Source organism: Ochotona princeps, chromosome 2 (assembly GCF_030435755.1).
Source record: "Ochotona princeps isolate mOchPri1 chromosome 2, mOchPri1.hap1, whole genome shotgun sequence".
Lineage (NCBI taxonomy): Eukaryota > Metazoa > Chordata > Mammalia > Lagomorpha > Ochotonidae > Ochotona > Ochotona princeps.
The window spans coordinates 131307081-131319271 of record NC_080833.1 but is presented as its reverse complement, the minus strand read 5'-3'; the positions used below and the strand labels follow the sequence as shown (position 1 = coordinate 131319271).

The following is a 12191-nucleotide window of genomic DNA, read 5'->3' as shown; positions in this document are numbered from 1 at the left end:
TAGAGGTACAGAAAGGGCTGGCCTCAGGGAAGATTTGTTTCAGGAACCCGGCTGGTTCAGGATGAAGGGAATCTTTAGTGTTGTTTTTTTACACTTGGGGCTATGACTCTGCTTGGCATTATGTTGAGCTTGAACACTCATATTTAGATTATGAGTTAGATTTGTTTTAAAAATCTTGAGATTACGATTGGTGTAGGACTATGGTTAGGGCGAGTAGTAGAGATGGACAAGGATTAAGGTTAGTATTTGGAACAGAGTTAAGTCAAAGCAGAGGTCGATGAGAGTAATGCTAGTTGTAAGATTAGAATTAGGGCTACTTTTACAGGAAGTGTTGAGACTAACCCTGCCTGTAACGCTGACTCAGTCTCTTGACTTTTGATAGCTATAATCAGCAGCCAGACTATAGGTCTAATCCTAAACCTTATATTGACCCTAGTCATAAATTCAAGCTGAACTAGCCATAACTTTTGTTTTTAAGAATTATGATGTTTTATTGGAAAGTAAGATCTACAGCAGTTACCCAACCCCTATTTCAAAGCCTTGCATGAATACTAATTACAACCTAGAGCACACCTGAAGCCATAAAAAATTATCTGCAACCCTGGCAATCATCCTAACCCTAATGTTGATACTAGCTCTAGCTCTAGCCCCAGTCCTAAAAGTGATCCTAACCCTAACCCAACCAAATCCCTAGTCCCAACACCAACTCCCACCCTGACACACATGGAGCCAACACTGTAATACTAAGTGTAGCCCTAATACTGAACCCAATCTGAGTAACAATTCTGTAGGAGCAAAGTTGGGGCACACTTAAATAACACACTGATGGAATAACGACTCATTATGAAGGAATATTGTAGAAATAAAGATTGTTAAACTGAATGTAATAATGAAATTTGCTGATGGAATATAATAATGGAATTTGCTGAAATGTTTTGCTGAAGTGTGTGTGTTAAAAATATATGGTTTTGCAAGGAGCTGAATGTTCCAGGAAAAGGTCTCGCCGTGTTGTATCCTGTGCAAACCACAGTGGCAGATGTCTAGCTGAGCTAGACAACGTCGCATTGAGAACTGCTCTCACTTCCCTATCTCCAGCTCCCCTGCCTCGCCCTCCCTGTTAAAAACACAGTATAAAAAACTGCCTAAAATGTTCTTCGGGGCTCTTGGTTCTTGGCAGCCTTGAGCCTGCACGCGTCTGAATAAACCCTTTCCATTCTCTCAGTGAGAGTCATCTGTTTGTTGTGTCTCCCACCGCTAACATTTGGAGGTTCCACCGAGATTTTTGTGGTGCAGCAGCGGCCCGGGACAGACCATCCTGGACTCTCCCTCGGTAAGTGCAACGGGGAGTGGCTGCTGTGAGCAGGCGCGTCAGCATCTCCAGCTGCGGCCAACAGACGTGTCAGGAAGGTCGCAGGCCACGCTCCTGGACGACGCTCTGGGTTGTCTGGGTGCCCGAGGATGCTCGGGCTCCAATCTGTGTGAGGTTTTGACCTCAGAGTCTGTCTCTGATTCCCCAGTTGCCACTCTGATTTCAGGTGCTTGAGCTCAATGGTCCGGACCGCTAAATTTGTTTTTTCACTTTTTACCATTTTGGGTTCTGCCGGCTGTTTGTTGTCTTTGCGTGTCTGTCCCTTTTTGTTTGTCTGTTTGTGGTCATGGGTCAGGAAACATCAACTCCATTGTCTCTGACTCTAGGGCATTGGTCAGATGTCTCTATTAGGGCTCTCAATCTTTCTCTTTTATTAAAGAAAAGTAAGTGGAGAACTTTTTGCACAACCGAATGGCCAGGGTTTAACGTGGGCTGGTCTGCTGGTGGGACATTTCATCTTGAGACTATACAGGCTGTGAGAGGAGTGGTTTTTTTGTCCGGGAAAGCAGGGACATCCAGATCAACAAGCATATATTCTGGTTTGGGAAGATCTAGCTGAAAATCCACCTGATTGGGTGAGATCCTTCCTTCCTCCGGTTCAACCACCTGTACCTTCTCTTCCCATCCTACCAGCCAAAGTTTCTACTCCCGTCTCAGTACCCCCATCTTATTTAGTCCTGCCTAAATCCCAAACTGACCTATTTCTTCTGGACTCCTCCCCGGAGGCTCCCCCTTCATTTCCACAACAGGTCCCTCCCTTGTCCTCCGCTGAAGTTTCCAGCACTCAGCAGGGACCTGCACAGGGGACCCGGAGCCGCAGAGCCCAGACCCCGGAGGAACTGACCGCAATCCTTCCCCTGCGGCCGCTCGGGACCAACGACTGACGACGGTAGACATGGAGAGATGCCAATGCTGCAATATTGGCCTTTTTCTTCTTCAGATCTGTATAATTGGAAAAATAACAATCCCCCTTTTTTTCTGAGGATCCAGCAAAACTGACTGGGCTCTTGGAGTCTCTTATGTTTTCTCACCAGCCTACCTGGGATGATTGCCAGCAACTACTTGGAACCCTCTTCACAACCCAGGAGAGGGATCGGATTCTCTTAGAATCCCGGAAGCTGGGCCAGGGGCCAGATGGCAGACTGACCCAGCTACCTAATGTTATTGATAAAGTTTTTCCCTTAAGACGACCTGATTGGGATCCCAATACTCCTGAAGGTAGGAGACATCTACAGGACTATTGCCGGATTCTGATGACAGGTCTCTGAGCGGCAGCACGCCGCCCCACTAATTTGGCTAAGGTAAAAGAGATTTTACAAGGGTTAGAGGAGTCTCCGTCAGTATTTTTAGAACGATTAATGAAAGCCTATAGGAGATTTACTCCATTTAATCCTGAGTCAGAGGAACAGAGAGGGGCAGTGGTTTTAACCTTCATAGGACAGTCAGCACCAGATATAAGAAAAAAAGTTACAAAGATTGGATGGGTTACAGGATATGTCCCTCAGAGATTTAATAAAAGAGGCAGAAAAAGTTTATTATAAAAGCGAAACAGAAGAAGGAACTGGGAACTTACAAAAATTCTGGCTACCGTAGTTGAGACTGGAGATAAACCTAGGGCAGACAGGCACCTGGGTCCACGCCCTCCACGCCTGAAGCTGAACCCCAACCAATGTGCATACTGCAAAGAGGAAGGACATTGGATCAAGGACTGCCCCAAGAAAAGAAATAAGAAACCTGTGGACCTCTTAGCCTTAGAGGATTAGAGACGTCAGGGTTCGGAATCCCTCCCCGAACTCAGGGTAACCTTTGAAGTGGAGGGAACCCCGACTGATTATGAGGTGGACACTGGGGCCACTGTTTCAGTGCTGCAAACCCCCTTGGGACCTCTGTCTAGTAAGCAATCTCTAGTACAAGGGGCGAATGGTAGCCGCCATCGTGCCTAGACCACCAAGTGGACGATGGACCTGGGAAAGGGAAAAGTCCAACATTCTTTCCTAGTGACCCCGGAGTGCCCTGCCCCCCTGTTAGGCCGGGACCTCCGAACTAAATTAGGAGCCAGGGTCACTTTTAACCCACAGGGCCCAGAGATCGAATTTACTAGCCCCCTGGTTAGCCAACCTGCTCTGGCAATATTGACCATAAAATCTGATTAAGAATATAGACTGTATGAATTGCCTCCAGAACCATTGGAGCAAATGGACCACTGGCTCAGGACATTTTTCACAGTGTGGGCAGAAGCTGCGGGGTTAGGATTGGCAAGGTTTAGACCCCCAATCATGGTGGACTTGAAGGCCACGGCTGCCCCAGTCAGAATAAAACAGTATTACATGAGCCGAGAGGCTAGAGAAGGAATCCGACCCCACATTCAGCGGTTTCTGGACCTAGGAGTGTTGAGGCCGTGTCAGTCTGAATGGAACACTCCTCTTACCAGTCAAAAAGCCGGGGACCAAGGACTTTAGGCCTTTCCAAGACCTCAGGGAGGTCAATCAGCAAGTTGTGGATATTCACCCCACTGTCCCAAATCCTTATAATCCCCTTAGCACCCTGAGTCCGGACAGAAAATGGTATACTGTTTTAGATCTTAAAGATGCTTTATTTTGCCTAAGACTCCATGAGTCCAGTCAGACTATCTTCACCTTCGAATGGACGGACCCGGAGTCAGGACAAGCTGGACAGCTAACTTGGACCCGTCTACCTCAGGGATTCAAGAATTCTCCTACCATCTTCGATGAGGCCCTACACCAGGACCTGAGTGACTTTCGTTCAAAGCATCCTGAGGTAACTCTGTTGCAATATGTTAATCATCTCCTGCTTGCCTCAGAAAGCCCAGAGCTCTGCCTGCAGGCTACCAGAGAATTGCTGGCAGAGCTAGCTCACTTGGGATATCAGGCATCAGTCAAAAAGACACAAATCTGCCAGTCTGAAGTGACCTTCTGGCCTAAAAGAGGGCAAAAGACATTTAACAGAAGCCTGGAAAAGAACGGTCCTCCAGATACCAGCTCCAACTAGCAGAAGACAGTTAAGAGAATTTTTGGGGACCGCAGGTTTTTGCCGACTCTGGTTTCCTGGGTTTGCAGCCCTAGCAGCTCCCTTGTATCCTTTACTCAGAGAAGATTGTGCCTTTACGTGGACTGATGAATGCCAACAGGCCTTTGATGAAATAAAGCCATCTCTCTGAAAGGCTCCTGCATTAGCCCTCCCAGATGTCAGCAAGCCGTTTACCCTGTACATGGATGAACAAGGGGGCATAGCCAAAGGGGTGTTGACTCAAACTCTGGGACCATGGAAAAGGCCTGTGGCCTGTTTGTCAAACAGACTAGATCCGGTAGCTAAAGGATGGCCGAAGTGTCTGAGAGCCATAGGGGCTTCAGCTCTCCTAGTTAAGGATGCTGACAAGTTGACCTTAGGACAACAGCTGACAATAATTGCTCCTCATGCTATAGAGAGCATTATTCATCAACCACCTGACCGCTGGGTCTCCAACGCCTGGATCACTCACTACCAGAGCTTGCTTCTAGATAAAGACAGGATTTTGTTCGGGCCGCCTTCAGTCGTGAACCCGGCTACACTCCTCCCAGAAGAGGGGGAGGTCATGCATTCCTGTGTCGAAATCCTGGCAGAAGAAACAGGAGTAAGACCAGACTTAAGAGATATTCCTCTGCCCAACTCTGATGTGATCTGGTTCACTGATGGAAGCAGCTACCTAGACCAAGGTAAAAGGTGGGCAGGGACAGTGGTAGTGGACAAGGAAAAGGTGGTTTGGGCTGCCCGGCTTCCTGAGGGCACCTCAGCACAAAAGGCCAAACTAATTGCCCTCATAAAGGCCCTCGAGCTGGCTAAAGGGAAAAGAGCTACTATTTACCTAGACAGTAGATATGCTTTCGCTACTCCACACATACATGGGGCCATCTATTGGGAGCGAGGGCTATTGACTTCAGCGGAAAAAGAAATTAAGAAGAAGCACAAAATTGTTGCCCTGCTGACTGCCACCATGGTCCCCAGGAACTGGCCATCGTGCATTGCACAGGACACCAAAAAGAGAATAGCCCTGTGGCCAGGGGAAATAAAAGGGCAGATGAGGAGGCACGAAGAGTGGCTGCAATAGAACATAAGCCCGAGAATCAGATCTTAAAAATAGACATAGATCCGGGAGATGGCCCATCTAATCAGAAATTGCATGAATATCTCAAGCTGGTGCATCAGTTAACACATCTGGGCGCTGGAAAACTCCAGCAAATAATATAGGATGAGGAATTAGCCCCATGGCAGAAAAAGGAGATAGCTGAAAACGTTGCCAGAAATTGCAGAGCCTGCCAAATAGTCAATAGCTATCCAGCCAGAGCAGAAAAAGTTATCCGTCTTAGAGGAACCCGACCAGGTCAGCACTGGGAAGTTGACTTTACAGAAATTTTGCCTGCAAAATATGGATTAAAGTATTAACTAGTATTTATAGATACCTTTTCTGGATGGGTAGAAGCATACCCAACCAAAAATGAAACGGCCTCAGTGGTGGTAAAGAAACTGATGGAAGAAATTTTCCCATGCTTTGGACTCCCTAAGGTAATTGGGTCGGACAATGGACTGGCATTCGTGGCCCAGGTGAGTCAGGGGGTAACCAGAATCTTGGGGATTGATTGGAAATTACATTGTGCATACAGACCCCAGAGCTCAGGACAGGTAGAACGGACAAATAGGACAATTAAGGAGACCTTAACTAAATTGTCAGTAGAAACCGGCCATAGGGACTGGATCATGCTCGTACCTTATGCTCTTTTCCGTGTCCGGAATACTCCCTCCTCTAGAATGGGCCTGACCCCTTTTGAAATATTGTTTGGCTCACCCCTGCCAGTCAGGATCTGACTCCTTTAGATACTAATGTTGGACTTTCGCAAACTTTCTTACTTGATAGACTGCAGGTCCTTGATAAAGTCCAGCGTGATCTATGGAAACAGCTCTCGGATCTCTATCGCCCTGAAGGAGATGCTGTGCCTCATAAGTACCAAGTAGGGGACTTTGTCTATGTGCGGAGGCATAATCATCGCACCCTAGAACCGAGGTGAAAAGGACCCTATCAAGTGTTGCTGACCACCCCAACTGCTGTAAAAGTGGATGGAATCACCGCTTGGGTTCATGCTTCTCATCTCAAGCCCGCACCTGCTCCTGCTCCTGATGACGAATGGATTGTGGAACGGACTGATAACCCTCTTAAACTTCAGGTTCATCGTGGGTGAACAGATAAGTAACCCCATGAGCCTAGACACCAGACTTGGCAAATCCTGTCAGGAATAGGGGATGTTGTGTGGCAGATTTCCTCCGACCAACACCCCCCCCCCGCAGGAACTTGGTGGCCTGACTTGATCCCAGATGTGTGCGACCTGGCAGCTGGTCTCAAAAATTGGGACATCCCCATGGTAGATCCCACAAAGGAAAGACCCAAATGTTCCCCTAAAATTAAATATGATTTGTGCCCTTGCCCACGTATAGACAGCTTTATAGGATGCTCCCACCCTCGCTTTCTTTTTTCTTCTTTTTTTTTAAGATTTATTCATTTTATTACAGCCAGATATACACAGAGGAGGAGAGACAGAGAGGAAGATCTTCCTGTCTGATGATTCACTCCCCAAGTGAGTCGCATCGGGCCGATGTGCGCCAATCTGAAGCCGGGAACCTGGAACCTCTTCCGGGTCTCCCACGCGGGTGCAGACTCCCAATGCATTGGGCCATCCTCAACTGCCTTCCCAGGCCACAAGCAGGGAGGTGGATGGGAAATGGAGCTGCCGGGATTAGAACTGGCACCTATATGGGATCCCGGGGCTTTCAAGGTGAGGACTTTAGCCGCTAGGCCACGCCGCCGGGCCTCCACCCTCGCTTTCAAATGGAGTTGTAAAAACTCCCCTTTTATGTTTGTCCAAAAGATGGGAGAAATAGAACCCAGGCACATCCTTGTGGGGAGGTGGATGCTTATTATTGTGCTGAATGGGGGTGTGAGACATCGGGAACAGTCCACTGGAAACCTAATAAAAGGGACTGGATCCAAGTCACCAGGAGTAAGCACACCCCGACAGGCTCAGGCCCGGGTGCTTGTATCTTTAACTCAGGAGCAAGAATAAGATGGTGGGAAGGAGGAGATTGTACATATTTCTCTTGCAATCCCCTTAACATCACCTTTACCCCCGGAGGAAAAAATTAGGAAAACAGGCTGAGTGACTTAAGGGGAGAACCTGGGGCCTGAGATTTTATAAGTCGGGAAGTGATATTGGCCTGACTTTTAAGATCTGTCTTAAACTCTCGTCTCTAAGCCCCACGCCAATAGGGCCAAACCCGGTAATAGAAGACCAAGGCCCCCCCCATATCCCCCATTCACTGAAGACCCATGGGCACTGGCACCCCGACTCGTACAATTTCTGATTCTCCTGTTTATTTACCCACCCCAATCTCCGCTGGGCAACGCTTAGTTGATTTAATCCTGGGTGGCTATGATGCTCTGAACAGGACACAGCTCGGCTTTACTGATTCCTGCTGGTTATGTTTGAATGCGGCGCCCCCGTATTATGAAGGCATGGCAGTAAATGGCACATATATAGAGACAGCCAACGTTTCCTTATGCAGATGGGAAAGGCAACATAGGCTGACCCTGCCAGAAATCTCAGGACAAGGTACCTGTCTAGGACAGTGGGGTCCGGACGATGTTCGATGTTCAATGTACCCGGATTGTCACATCCAAGCCAAACAAATACTATCTTGTACCAGAGTCTGGTTTCCATTGGGCCTGTAATACGGGACTCACTCCCTGTGTATCAATTGAAGTGTTCAACAATTCCACTGATTTCTGTATTATGGTTTGAGTATATCCTTGGATTACATATCATCCAAGTAAAGAGTTTGAAGAATCAGTGACAGGTCACTACCAGCATAGAAGGGAATTAGTTTTGGCTACACTGGCGAGGTTGTTAGGGGTTGGAGTAGTGGCCGGAGTGGGGACAGGAGCAGCCGCATTAATTGAAAGTCCAAACATGTTGCTCTGTTACAATCAGCAGTTAATCAGGACATCAGGGACATAGAGTCCTCTATAGATGCACTAGAAAAGTCTCTTACATCTCTATCTGAAGTAGTGTTGCAGAATCGCAGAGGATTAGACATAGTGTTTCTTAAAGAAGGAGGCCTATGTTCTGCGCTAAAAGAAGAATGCTGCTTTTATGCTGATCATACTGGAGTAGTCAGAAATTCAATGGCCAAGCTCAGGGAAAGGCTGAAAGTGCGGGAAAAAGGCATGGTAGAGCAGCAAGGATGGTTTCAAAGTTTCTTTACTAAGTCTCCATGGTTAACTACCCTAGTTTCTACTTTAGCTGGACCCTTAATCATATTGGGGTTAATTCTTACTATTGGACCTTGCATTTTAAATCGCCTAAATAGCTTCATAAGAGAGCAAGTAGGAACAGTCAAGCTGATGCTAGTTAGGCAACAATATGCTGCGCTTAATGAAACTCAAGCAATAGATCTCTAAGATTAAAGGTCTGATCCATAAGAAGGGAGGAATGTAGAAATAAAGATTGTTAAACTGAATGTAATAATGAAATTTGCTGATGGAATATAATAATGGAATTTGCTGAAATGTTTTGCTGAAGTGTGTGTGTTAAAAATATATGGTTTTGCAAGGAGCTGAATGTTCCAGGAAAAGGTCTCGCCGTGTTGTATCCTGTGCAAACCGCAGTGGCAGAAGTCTAGCTGAGCTAGACAACGTCGCGTTGAGAACTGCTCTCACTTCCCTATCTCCAGCTCCCCTGCCTCGCCCTCCCTGTTAAAAACACAGTATAAAAAACTGCCTAAAATGTTCTTCGGGACTCTTGGTTCTTGGCAGCCTTGAGCCCGCACGCGTCTGAATAAGCCCTTTCCATTCTCTCAGTGAGAGTCATCTGTTTGTTGTGTCTCCCGAAGCTAACAGTATATTATCATAATATCCTGGGAAAATACTGTCGGGCTTGGGAGTCACAGTTTCTATGTAACTGTACCATTAAAAAAATGAAAATAAAAATCTAAATAAATAAATAAATAAATAAATAAATAAATAAATTTAGGGCCTGACGCAGTACGGCAATAGCTAAAGTCTTTCCCTTACATGCACCAGGATTACTTATGGGCACTGGTTTGTATCCTGGCAGCTCACTTTCCTCCCAGCTTCCTGCGAAAGCAGTAGAGTGGGTCTTCGTGCCTTGGAACCCAGCAGCTGCCTGGAAAACCTGGAATACATTCCAGGCTCCTAGTGTAACTTAAGGTTAACTTTGCCTGATCTGGCCATTGTGCACACTTGAGGAGTGAACCAGTAGATGGAAGATCTCTTTTTCCATCTCTCCTTCTCTGTGTAAATCTGACTTGCCAATCAAAATCAATTCAAAATAAGTTTATCAAATTGTAACTTAAGAATGTAGTTATGAGCAGATTTGCAATTATCAAGATTTCACTCCAATTCACACATTATACCACATTCAGAGTGGGCTGCTTTCAGGAATTGCCTTCCCAACATTAAACAGAACTGTGACATTGAAAAACATACTAAATGTCACAGGTTGGTAGACTTACAAGACAATCTCAATTTCATTTATGCATCAGTTGCAAATTAAGTAATACTTTTACACTACAATGTAAGTATGATTGTCAAGTTAAATACTGACTGGTGGGTGTAACTAACAGCCTATCTGCCAATAACCTGAGGCAAGGCTTCCACCCATGTGTGCAGAAGGTGACCTATGACATGATTGGAGGGTCTAAAGGGATAGACATGCCTTCTACTCAATTACAGTGTCATTGTTGGGGGGGAGGCCTGTCAGGGACTGTGTGGATGATCCCTCGGAGGAGACCAGGACATGAGGTGTGACAACCACACTGAGAAACATCGGGACACAGGGAATGCAAGACAAGGGAAGCAATGCATCATTTATTGAACTCAATATAACAGGTTACCTAGGCAACCAAGGAAAGCCCCTCTAAGGATAGCCAACAGGAAAATAAAATAATCACCTTAGCAGCAAAGGAGTAAACATGGTTTTCAGGAACAGATTCTAACAATCAAACCAATTAACTGTGGAAGGGGATAAGATCGGCTACAAACAACTAATGAGAAAGGAGGCACAGGGAGGTGCTGCTGATTCCCAGCCATGCTTGGCCAGCAAGGCAGCCACAGTCCTACACAGCAAGTCTGCTTCCTGCTAGCACTCTTGTATGAGTTCTGGGATCCTGGGGCATCTGATGAACTGGTTCAGAGGTCCACTTCCACAGATTGCCCTTCTGCCTTCTCCTTTCCTTGTCCATAAAAGTTGTGCTCGCTTTACAATAAATGGAAATGCCCTCAAACTGTCCCCACTGGTTCTTGCAGCTGGAGAACACTGATACCTCACCCCTTCAGTGGTTTTGGGGCCAGTTGGCAGGAAAACCCACAAGACTCAAATGCAATAAAAACAGATTCCAAAATGGACAAGGAGTTAGAGATATTTCTCAGCATGATTCATCATTAGGAAAATGAAAATGGCAACCACAATGTGAGATACAACTTCATATCCATTACAATGTCCTTTATTCAAAAATTTCACAAAGAGAAATGGAAATTAGGTATTGCTGGTCTAAGCGGAAAATGATGAAACTGGTATAACAAATGGCACTCAAGGATTGCCTGTGGTGTTAACCATTTTACAAACTGCAGCCCAGTACAGAGTATACCGTGGAAGACGCAGGGAGCATGTCAGTGTTTCCATGGTCTGTCCCTGCTTCCTTTGAAAGTTGTCAGTATCTGTGGATTGAACTGTGGCCTGATGGGCTGAGCTTCCCTTTTGGGTACAGTTCATGCATTAAGGATGGCTCAAGGCCTTGGGCACCTGCACCCATGTGGCAGATCCAAAAAAAGTCTCCTGGTTTTGGATTGGCTAAGCTCTTGCCATTGCTGCCAAGTGGAGAATAAAGTTACACATGGAAGTGCTCTCTCTCTCTTTCCTTTTCCTGAAACCCTGCATTTGAAATAAAAATCAAAGAGAATGCAACAGGGACCCAGCCCTATGGTTTAACAAATAAAGACATTGGTTCATATCCTGGATGCTCCACTTCTGACCCAACTCCCTGACAACAGGCCTGGAAATGAAGTGGAGGATGGTTCAAGCACTTGGATTCCTGTAGTCAAGTTACAGACCTGGACAATATTTCTGGCTCATGGCTTCAGACTTGCTCATCTCTGCTCATTCTGGTTATTTGAGAAGCAAACCAGCACATGAGAGATGTCTCTTCATCTCTCTCTTTCTCTCTCTCTCTCTCTCTTAGTACACCTGGCTTTCAAATTAATTAATCTTTCTAAATAACAAAAGCCAAAAAAACTAAGCCCTTGCAATAGCAAAGCCACCCTTCAGTAGCACATGGCATTGTGGCATAGCAGCCTAAGCTACCATCTATGTCACTTCCAATCCAGTTCTTAGCCAATTGAATTGGAGGCAGTGGCAGATGACTCAAGCACTTGGGTGGGAGACTCATCTGGAACACTCACATGGACCTCCTGGTTCTTCTGTGACATGGTCCAGCCCTGACCACTGTGACCATTGGGAGAATCAATCAGCAGATAACAGACATGTCTGTCTCTCTCTCTCCCTCTCTTTCTGCAAGTCAGTCTTTAAAATACATAATTAGGATGATCAATAAACACAGCTTCAAAGTTGGCAAATTCTTAGTTTCCATTCGAATCATGTAATAATAATCATGTCTTGGCTATGCAAATAAAAGCCTCAAGGGAAAGTTTCAATCAGCTCTGACAGCTCCAATATCATAGTTAACACAATTTTGCCTTCTC

The 12191-nt window shown here is 46.0% G+C and overlaps 1 pseudogene; it reads left to right on the top strand.

The window, feature by feature from the left end:
- The first annotated feature begins 1655 nt into the window (after positions 1–1655).
- Positions 1656–6600, top strand: LOC131478282 (uncharacterized; annotated as a pseudogene).
- The last annotated feature ends 5591 nt before the right edge of the window (positions 6601–12191 follow it).